At 44.9% G+C, this 10,087-nt stretch overlaps 1 pseudogene; it reads right to left on the bottom strand.

The window, feature by feature from the left end:
- Nucleotides 1–450: 450 nt before the first annotated feature.
- On the bottom strand, nucleotides 451–9,838 carry LOC142915718 (uncharacterized; annotated as a pseudogene).
- Between the last annotated feature and the right edge of the window lie 249 nt (nucleotides 9,839–10,087).

Raw genomic sequence — 10,087 nt, 5'->3', positions numbered from 1 at the left:
GAATCACATCTTTTACAGACGGAACCAGATCACGGATTTTATGTAATGTGTTGAATCGGACCTGGATCTTGTGTTCACTCAAGATTTTGGAGATCTTTTTTGTGATCCCCGCAATGTAGGGCAAAGTGATGGTTTTGAAAGGCTCCTCAAGAGGGTCCTTCTTCATGGTTGGAGTGATAGCTTTGCGGATTGTAGTCGGAGTAACCATTAGCCTTAAGAGCGTGGTGTACGTGCTTGAGTTCACTGGCTACGTGTTCCTGGTCGGATATGTATTGGGCTCTATGGTGCAGAGTCTTGATGAGGGAATTCTGGGATGGATGGTGGTTGGAATCCGGTTTCAGGTAAACATCCGTATGGGTAGCTTTCCCGTAGACGGAGTGGCTCATTGAATCATCATTTTTTTTTTACCAATTCCACTTTACAGTAAAATTGTAGACACGGCACAATATATATTTCTGAATCTTTATTTTTACCAACATTTAAAAAAATATTCTCCGTTAAGGCAAAATTCTGAAATATTGGATTTTTAACAAAGCCTTGTGAATTCACCTTGTATCTGAACAAGTTCAATTTATGCAAATATTTTTTTTCAAACGTATAAATAAAAAAGACATTGCTTACAAATATCAGCTCTATGTTTTCAAGTAAATTCATTTTGGGTAGTGAATAAATTATAGTCTAAATAAGCTACACATGACGAATTGTAGGCAATCATAGTTATAATCAAAGACATTTTTAAACAATCAGGTGGTCCCTGTAGTCGCCGTTAGAGACAAAATCTGCTTGAAAAGTTTATCAACATATACGAATACATTGATTCAAATAAGCAGAGTTAATTTCCTATTTATGGCATGCCAGTTATGTGTCAGTTTTCGATATTAACATCACCTTATAAAGAATAACATTTAAAATACGCACAGACAAGTATTCGTAATTATTGACAGGCATATGAACAAAATTTAATTACTGCAGTGAAATATACTGCATCAGGTTACATCGTATTAAGAAGCATTTTTAAAAATACGCACCGCCTGCTTAACAGTGTATGTACAACGTACTATTGTAGTGTCACTCAAAACGAGTAGGCCATTGCATGCTGGCGTCTGGGTCAAAATGTAGCAAATTATAAACATTAGCTACAAATAATAGATCACGGAGTTTAGATCGCAACACAAGCAATCGTCATCAGGTGAGACAACCACAGCAGCAAGAAGACAAAACTGCTGAAGTAGGCGCCTACTTCAGCGTCTTCTTTTTGCTGTGGTTGTCCCACCTGATGACGATTGCTTGTGTTGTGATCTAAACGCCGTGATCTGTTATGTTTCTACCCACGTGGTGACTTTACCGAAATAACTAGAGAGTGTGGATTCCCGCGGTCACAAAAGCTTCGAATCAAGATTGCCGACAAACTACACAACTGAGATGATGCACCAATCATCGCCCCCTACTGACAGGCTCTTGTCCACATGCAGGCCGGTGCAGGGCCACCACCTTGTGCCACACAGGGGCAGCTGCTACTTGGGGATGCTCTTCGAGCGTCTCAGACGAGATACGAAACTCCGAGTTGCCGAGGCGATTAAGCAAGCACCATGTAAAAGCAATTATCATTAGAACATCGTGAATGCTTGGGAGCTTATTGGCTCTCGCTCCTGGTCAGAGATCTACCCAACCCACAGGTCCACAAAGACTGGCCGCTCGCTCTTACTCTGCAGGTTGAACCTAGGAATTGAGTGTTCAACTTCACATACTTTTCATTAAAGGCCTGTGACAAAGGTGCATCTATTGTAGCGACATCGTCTCTGGCTTACACATCTACCGGGTCTCCACTTGACTTTGTATTGTCTAGGAAGTCCACCAACACCTCCACTTGCACAAACTGCTGGGAGTTGCCTCGCTCTGCCTCACAGTCAGAATTCTCCTCCTGCTTCACGTTGCCTCCATCGATGTGAAGGTCCCATTTTGGAGTTGAATCTTCATCTTCACATTTTACCTTCACTTCTTCGCTCTTCACCATCACTTCTTCACATTTCACCTTCACTTCTTCACTCTTCACCATCACTTCTTCACATTTCACCATCACTTCTTCACTCTTCACCATCACTTCTTCACTCTTCACCATCACTTCTTCACTCTTCACCATCACTTCTTCGCTCTTCACCATCACTTCTTCACTCTTCACCATCACTTCTTCAATCTTCACCATCACTTCTTCACATTTTACCTCGATACCTTTAAAAGTGTCCAAGCTGGGATTTTCTTCCGGTTCGTGTTTCATGAGGGATGGTCTCATTGCGGCACTTTGACTTTCACAAGCTGATTTCAGACTGCACTCCTTGTGGATCTTCTGATGCTTCTGTGTTCTCTGGTGTACTTGAAGATTTGATGACTGTGAAAATGCCTTCCCACACACACTGCACTTGAAGGGTTTCTCTCCCGTGTGTGTTCTCTGGTGTTTTTTAAGAGTAGATGAATCTGAAAATGTCTTCCCACACACACTGCACCTGAAGGGTTTCTCTCCAGTGTGTGTTCTCTGGTGTGTTTTAAGAGCAAATGACTGTACAAATGCCTTCCCACATACAGTGCACTTGAAGGGTTTCTCTCCCGTGTGTGTTCTCTGGTGTGTTTTAAGAGCAGATGAATCTGAAAATGTCTTCCCACACACACTGCACTTGAAGGGTTTCTCTCCCGTGTGTGTTCTCTGGTGTTTTTTAAGAGCAGATGACTGTGCAAATGCCTTCCCACACACAGTGCACTTGAAGGGTTTCTCTCCCGTGTGTGTTCTCTGGTGTGTTTTAAGAGCAGATGAATCTGAAAATGTCTTCCCACACACACTGCACTTGAAGGGTTTCTCTCCCGTGTGTGTTCTCTGGTGTGTTTTAAGAGCAGATGAATCTGAAAATGTCTTCCCACACACACTGCACTTGAAGGGTTTCTCTCCCGTGTGTGTTCTCTGGTGTCTTTGAAGATGAGATGAATCTGAAAATGCCTTTCCACACACACTGCACTTGAAGGGTTTCTCTCCCATGTGTGTTCTCTGGTGTATTTTAAGAGTAGATGAATCTGAAAATGTCTTCCCACACACACTGCACCTGAAGGGTTTCTCTCCCGTGTGTGTTCTCTGGTGTGTTTTAATAGTAGATGAATCTGAAAATGCCTTCCCACACACACTGCACTTGAAGGGTTTCTCTCCCGTGTGTGTTCTCTGGTGTGTTTTAAGAGCAAATTAATCTGAAAATGTCTTCCCACACACACTGCACTTGAAAGGTTTCTCTCCCGTGTGTGTTCTCTGGTGTGTTTTAAGAGCAGATGAATCTGAAAATGTCTTCCCACACACAATGCACATGAAGGGTTTCTCTCCCGTGTGTGTTCTCTGGTGAATTTTAAGAGCAGATGACTGTGAAAATGCCTTCCCACACACAGTGCACTTGAAGGGTTTCTCTCCCGTGTGTGTTCTCTGGTGGGTCTCAAGAACTGATGGCCATGCAAATGCTTTGTCACACACAGTGCACTTAAAGGGTTTCTCTCCTGTGTGAGTTCTCTGGTGCTGTGTCAAATTTCCAGTCCGATCCGTGCTGTATGCACGCCGGTCGCATTGTTGACTTGTCGTACCGAGCTGCTGTGCTGAGGGCCTTTGCTCCATCAGACCAGCGTCAGCTGCAGACAGAAAATAAGAATATCCACACCATCTGCACGTCAGTATCGAGCCATGGAGGAATAAATATATACAGTCACACGTGACTTACACGTCTATATTCATTCATGTATTCATGACTAGCTGTACTACCCGGCTTCGCCCGGGACTTGGATCCACCACGTCCGGCCGCCTTTGTCTCCCCAGTGGCGATGTTCACACCACAACAGTTACTCGTTTTAGGCTGAGTCGACCTAGGGGAGGCCCAGAAGCGGTTCAAATAATCGTCGCCGGTGGTGGCCGTGAGCGGGAATCGAACTCGGGTCGCCGGGTTCGTAGCGCGGGGTAGCGCTAACCGCTACACTACAATGCGTTACGCTTCCACACACACACAGACACACACACAGACACACACAGATAGACACACACACACAGACACATACACACACAGACACAAACACACAGACACACACACATACAGATACACAGACAGCGCTAACCACTACAGTACAATGCGTTACGCTTCCACGTGCAAGGGTCACGTGACAAATTTGACGTCACAGCTCACTTGCCGTGCAAAAAATCTATACATTATTGAGCTCCCCTCCCCCCCCCCTAAAACAACACAAAAATGTATTTGTATAATGTTTGCACGGTGTACAGTCTGGAAAGTACCCACATGGCAAATTTCCAGTTTGTTGCGTGTTGGGAAGTATGCTAAACATTTTGAACAGACAACACACACAATCACAACTTTGCCTTTTATATATATTTGGAGATGCAGTGAAAAACTTTCCCAAAATTCATCACACGGTTTCAGTTTTTTGATTTTCAGTTTTATTTATTTTGGTATAGTCCCATGAGCCATTCGGCTCTTGAATCGGGTGCAACCACAACAAGCAACAAAACAAAAACACGATCAAGAAATTCATCTTACAGTGACTATGTGTGGCTGTGCAAACAGCACTGTCATGGCACGCAATGAGAGGGCAAATGTCATAAATATTCCTGTAAGCCCTCGCATCTTCAACATTAATGTTGCCATAGAAACGTTGTGGGGTTTTTGCTTCATTGTAAAAAAGAAAAATTATTATCTGTTATTTTAATTTTATTTTCTATCTACGTGACTTTACCGAAAGAACCAAGAATATTAATTCCTGCAGTCACCAAAGTTTTAAGTCAAAACATTCACACACGTTGACAAAGCCTCACCTTGTGTTGTTGTGGGCAGGTCGCTTCTGATAACAAGAGCGGTATAGCAGCTCAAGCGGGCTTGGCCTGCTAACAAAAGAAAATAAAAACTGCGTGAATATTTACAATAAAACAAAGTTACAAAGTGGCGAGCCGGGTGAAGACAAATTAAACTTAAGCGAGATAATTAAAGTGAATGCAATCAGGCGAGGGCAGGAGGCAAGGCCCCGCGTGGCTAGGCCCCGCGTTGTAAAGTTCCAACCTGGACATCGATTCCCATGCTCGCTGCTACTCAACTGACATCCCTACGAGAGAGAGAGGCTCTACCTTGGTAAACAACAACAACCACCACCACCACAACGACCACCACCACAACGATTTCAGTGCAAGCGCGCACACGGCAGCTTCCTGTTGCTTCGCGACAGCAGGAAGTAGTATGACGTCACTTCCCTCCCAAGAGCGGCTCTCCAACTGAATAAATTATGTTAATGAGGCCGGCCCATATGTCGAGGGATGAGGGCGTGGGCGCTGAACCCGTCACAATGAACTCGCGACGGCTTTAACGAACACATTATGTTAATGAGCGGCCAGTCACTGGGCGTAGCTTTGCCCAAATAAGGATTGCCACTGGAACGATATCGGCAGTGACCCAAGCGGAGGTGACGTCACGCTCAGGAGCACGGTGGACGGGTGAATACCTTGGTGACATGACGTCACTAGCGAGGTACACCTCCCCCTTGCGTTTCACGCCGATGAGGTAATGCAGAGTGGTGACGTCACAGAGTTTGAGTTTAAGTTGATTTAGATTAATTTTCCATTGCTCCCTCCTTTGGGTGTGTGAGCTCAGCAACAACGTGGACATTATTGTGTATACACTGTGTGTGTACACTGTGTATGTATGTACACTGTGTGTATACACTGTGTGTCACTGTGTGTGTGTCACTGTGTCACTGTGTGTGTGTCACTGTGCCTGGCACAAGCGTCGTGGTGACATCACCGCCACTTAGTGGCGAATGGAGGTTGTTGTTGTGTCACTGTGTGTACACTGTGTGTGTGCACACTGTGTCACTGTGTTACTGTGTGTGTCACTGTGTGTGTGTACACTGTGTGTATATACACTGTGTGTGTACCCTGTGTGTGTACACCGTGTGTGTTCACTGTGTGTACACTGTGTGTGTACACTGTGTGTGTGTGTGTAAACTGTGTATACACTGTGTGTCACTGTGTGTGCACACTGTGTGTCACTGTGTCACGGTGTGTGTGTACACTGTATGAGTGTACACTGTGTGTGTGCACTGTGTGTACACTGTGTGTTTGTACACTGTGTGTACACTGTGTACACTGTGTGTTTGTACCCTGTGTGTACACTGTGTATAAACTGTATGTGTACACTGTATGTGTGTACACTGTATGTGTGTACACTGTGTGTGGACACTGTATGTGTGTACACTGTATGTGTGTACACTGTGTGTGTACACTGTGTGTGTGTGTAGACTGTGTGTGTGTACAATGTGTGTGTACATTGTGTGTGTAGACTGTGTGTACACTATGTGTATACACTGTGTGTGTGTACACTGTGTCACTGTGTCACTGTGTGTGTCACTGTGTGTCACTGCGTGTGTGTCACTGTGTGTCACTGCGTGTCGCTGTGTGGTCACTATGTGTGTGTACACTGTGTGTGTGTCACTGTGTCACTGTGTGTGTCACTGTGTGTGTCACTGTGTTTGTATACACAGTGTGTGTATACACTGTGTGTACACTGTTTGTGTGTGTACACTGTGTGTGTGTCCGCATTGAACCAAACCCCCGGCAAGGCCATCTACTTAATGATGAGAGAAAATTCACACGAAATCTCCTTTTCAATGAAGTCTTCCAGATGTAAATTGATACAAGCTTTTAATGAAGAAATAAAATCATCTAATTCAAAACACAACACAATTCAAAGATGTTTCATTTTAAAACTTCAAAACGGAGCATGGGGTACTTGCGTGAATGCGTCCTTCGTGTGCAAATGTTGTGACTTTCCTGGCCTGAAGGCCGTCAACGTGTTGGACCCTTATTGGTGCACAGCGTCTCAACAACAGCAGTGGGGTTTGCTTCAACCGATGGTTACGAACATCCAGACGTGAATCAGCAAGGAGCACTTCTAGTCCCAATTAGACAAAATTTACGTCAACACGTAAGACAAAACTACAATTCGTGTTGTAGAGAATGTACCTCCTCCTATACGTTTAACTTTCAAGTGGTATGCCTTGTAACTGATGAATGATCCGAGCGTGCTCCCTATTTCAAAGACGATGAGCTGTTCCAGAGGCAGACGCTTCGTGAAACACAAAAGTACCCTTTGACCTGTATCACAAGAACAACGGGTCTCACCTGAGTTCTCTGTATAGGTTACTTCCAAAACACACACACACTTTGTCCTAACATCACATATTCAATGTGTGACCCTCAGATAAAATGTTACATGCACAATCAGACAAGTATTCATTCTAAATCATTGACGGGCATATTAGCAACATTGAATTACTGCAGCGAAATTGACTGCATCACGTTACATCGTATTAACAAGAAGTTATTTTACAAATACGCACCGGCTGCTTAACCGTGTATGTACAACATACTATTGTTGCGTCATTCAAAACGAGTAGGCCGTTGTATGCTGGCGTCTGGGTCAAAATGTAGCAAATTCTAAACATTACGCTACAAATAATAGATCACGGCACTTCTATGGCAACACAAGCAATCGTCACCAGGTGGGACAAGCACAGCAGCAATAAGAAGAAACTGCTAGAGTAGACGCCTACTACTTCAGCGTCTTCTTCTTGCTGTGGTTGTCCCACCTGATGACGATTGCTTGTGTTGTGATCTAAACGCCGTGGTCTGTTATGTTTCTACCCACGTGGTGACTTTACTGAAACAATTCAAGAGTGTGGATTCCTGCAGTCACGACAGCTTCGAATCAAGATTGCCTACAAACTACACAACTGAGATGACGCATCAATCGTCGCCCCCTACTGACAGGCTCTTGTCCACATGCAGGGTGGTGCAGGGCCACCACCTTGTGCCACACAGGGGCAGCTGCTACTTGGGGATGCTCTTCGAGTGCTTCAGACGAGACACAAACTCCGAGTTGCTGAGGCGGTTAAGCAAGCACCGTGTAAATGCAAATATTATAACATAGTGAATGCTTGGGAGCTTATTGTCTCTCGCTCCTGGTTAGAGATCTACCCAACCCACAGGTCCACAAAGACTGGCCGCATTTACTCTGCAGGTTGAAACTAGCTAGGAATTGAGTGTCCAACTTCACGTTCTTGTCATTAAAGGCCTGTGACAAAGGTGCATCTATTGGAGCGACATCATCTCAAGCTTACACATCTACCGGATCTCCACTTGACTTTGTATTGTCTCGGAGGAAGTCCACCCACACCTCCACTTCCACAAACTGCTGGGAGTTGCCTCACTCTGCCTCAGTCAGAATTCTCCTCCTGCTTCACGTTGTGAAGGTCCCATTTTGGAGTTGAATCTTCATCTTCACATTTCACCATCACTTCTTCCCTCTTCACCATCACCTCTTTATATTTCACATTGATACCTTTAAAGGTGTACAAGCTGGGATTTTCTTCCGGTTCTTGTTTCATGAGGGATGGGCTCATTACGGCACTTTGACTTTCACAAGCTGATTTCAGACTCCACTCCTTGTGGATCTTCTGATGCGTCTGTGTTCTCTGGTGTACTTGAAGATTTGATGAATTTGCAAATGCCTTCCTGCACACACTGCACTTGAAGGGTTTCTCTCCCATGTGTGTTTTCTGGTGTTTTTTAAGAGCAGATGACTGTGAAAATGCCTTCCCACACACAGTGCACTTGAAGGATTTCTCTCCAGTGTGTGTTCTCTGGTGTGTTTTAAGAGCAGATGACTGTGAAAATGCCTTCCTACAAACACTGCACTTGAAGGGTTTCTCTCCCGTGTGTGTTTTCTGGTGTCTTTGAAGATTATATGAATCTGGAAATGCCTTCCCACACACACTGCACTTGAAGGGTTTCTCTCCCGTGTGTGTTCTCTGGTGTGTTTTAAGACGAGATGACCATGAAAATGCATTCCCACACACACTGCACTTGAAGGGTTTCTCTCCCGTGTGTGTTCTCTGGTGTCTTTGAAGATTAGATGAATATGGAAATGCCATCCCACACACACTGCACTTGAAGGGTTTCTCTCCCGTGTGTGTTCTCTGGTGTGTTTTAAGAGTAGATAAATCTGAAAATGTCTTCCCACACACACTGCACTTGAAGGGTTTCTCTCCCGTGTGTGTTCTCTGGTGTGTTTGAAGAGCAGATGACCATGAAAATGTCTTCCCACACACACTGCACCTGAAGGGTTTCTCTCCCGTGTGTGTTCTCTGGTGTGTTTTAAGAGCACATGACCATGAAAATGCCTTCCCACAAACACTGCACTTGAAGGGTTTCTCTCCTGTGTGTGTTCTCTGGTGTTTTTTAAGAGTAGATGAATCTGAAAATGTCTTCCCACACACACTGCACTTGAAGGGTTTCTCTCTCGTGTGTGTTCTCTGGTGTGTTTTAAGAGCAAATGAACCTGAAAATGTTTTTGCACACACACTGCACCTGAAGAGTTTCTCTCCCGTGTGTGTTCTCTGGTGTGTTTTCAGAGCAAATGAATCTGAAAATTCCTTCCCACCCAGAGTGCACTTGAAGGGTTTCTCTCCCGTGTGTGTTCTCTGGTGTATTTTAAGAGTAGATGACCGTGAAAATGCCTTCCCACACACACTGCACTTGAAGGGTTTCTCTCCTGTGTGTGTTCTCTGGTGGGTCTCAAGAACTGATGGCCATGCAAATGCCTTGTCACACACAGTGCACTTTAAGAGTTTCTCTCCTGCGCGAGTTCTCTGGTGCTGCGTCAAATTTCCAGTCCAATCCATGCTGTATGCACGCTGGTCACATTGTTGACTTGTCGTACCGAGCTGCTGCGCTGAGGGCCTTTGCTCCATCAGACCAGCGTCAGCTGCAGACAGAAAATAAGAATATCCACACCATCTACACGTCAGTATCGAGCCATGGAGGAATTAATATATACAGTCACACGTGACTTACACGTCTATATTCATTCATGTATTCATGACTAGCTGTGCTACCCGGCTTCGCCCGGGACTTGGATTAACCACGTCCGGCCGCCTTTGTCTCCCCAGTGGCGATGTTCACACACCACAGCAGTTACTCGTTTGAGGCTGAGTCGACCTAGGGGAGGCC

Source organism: Petromyzon marinus, unplaced genomic scaffold (genome assembly GCF_048934315.1).
Source record: "Petromyzon marinus isolate PM22_M1 ecotype Great Lakes invasive population unplaced genomic scaffold, UKy_Petmar_22M1.pri1.0 PM_G_Scaffold_34, whole genome shotgun sequence".
Taxonomy (NCBI): Eukaryota; Metazoa; Chordata; class Hyperoartia; order Petromyzontiformes; family Petromyzontidae; genus Petromyzon; species Petromyzon marinus.
Note: the sequence above shows the minus strand (reverse complement) of the source record. Positions and strands in the feature narration are given on the sequence as shown.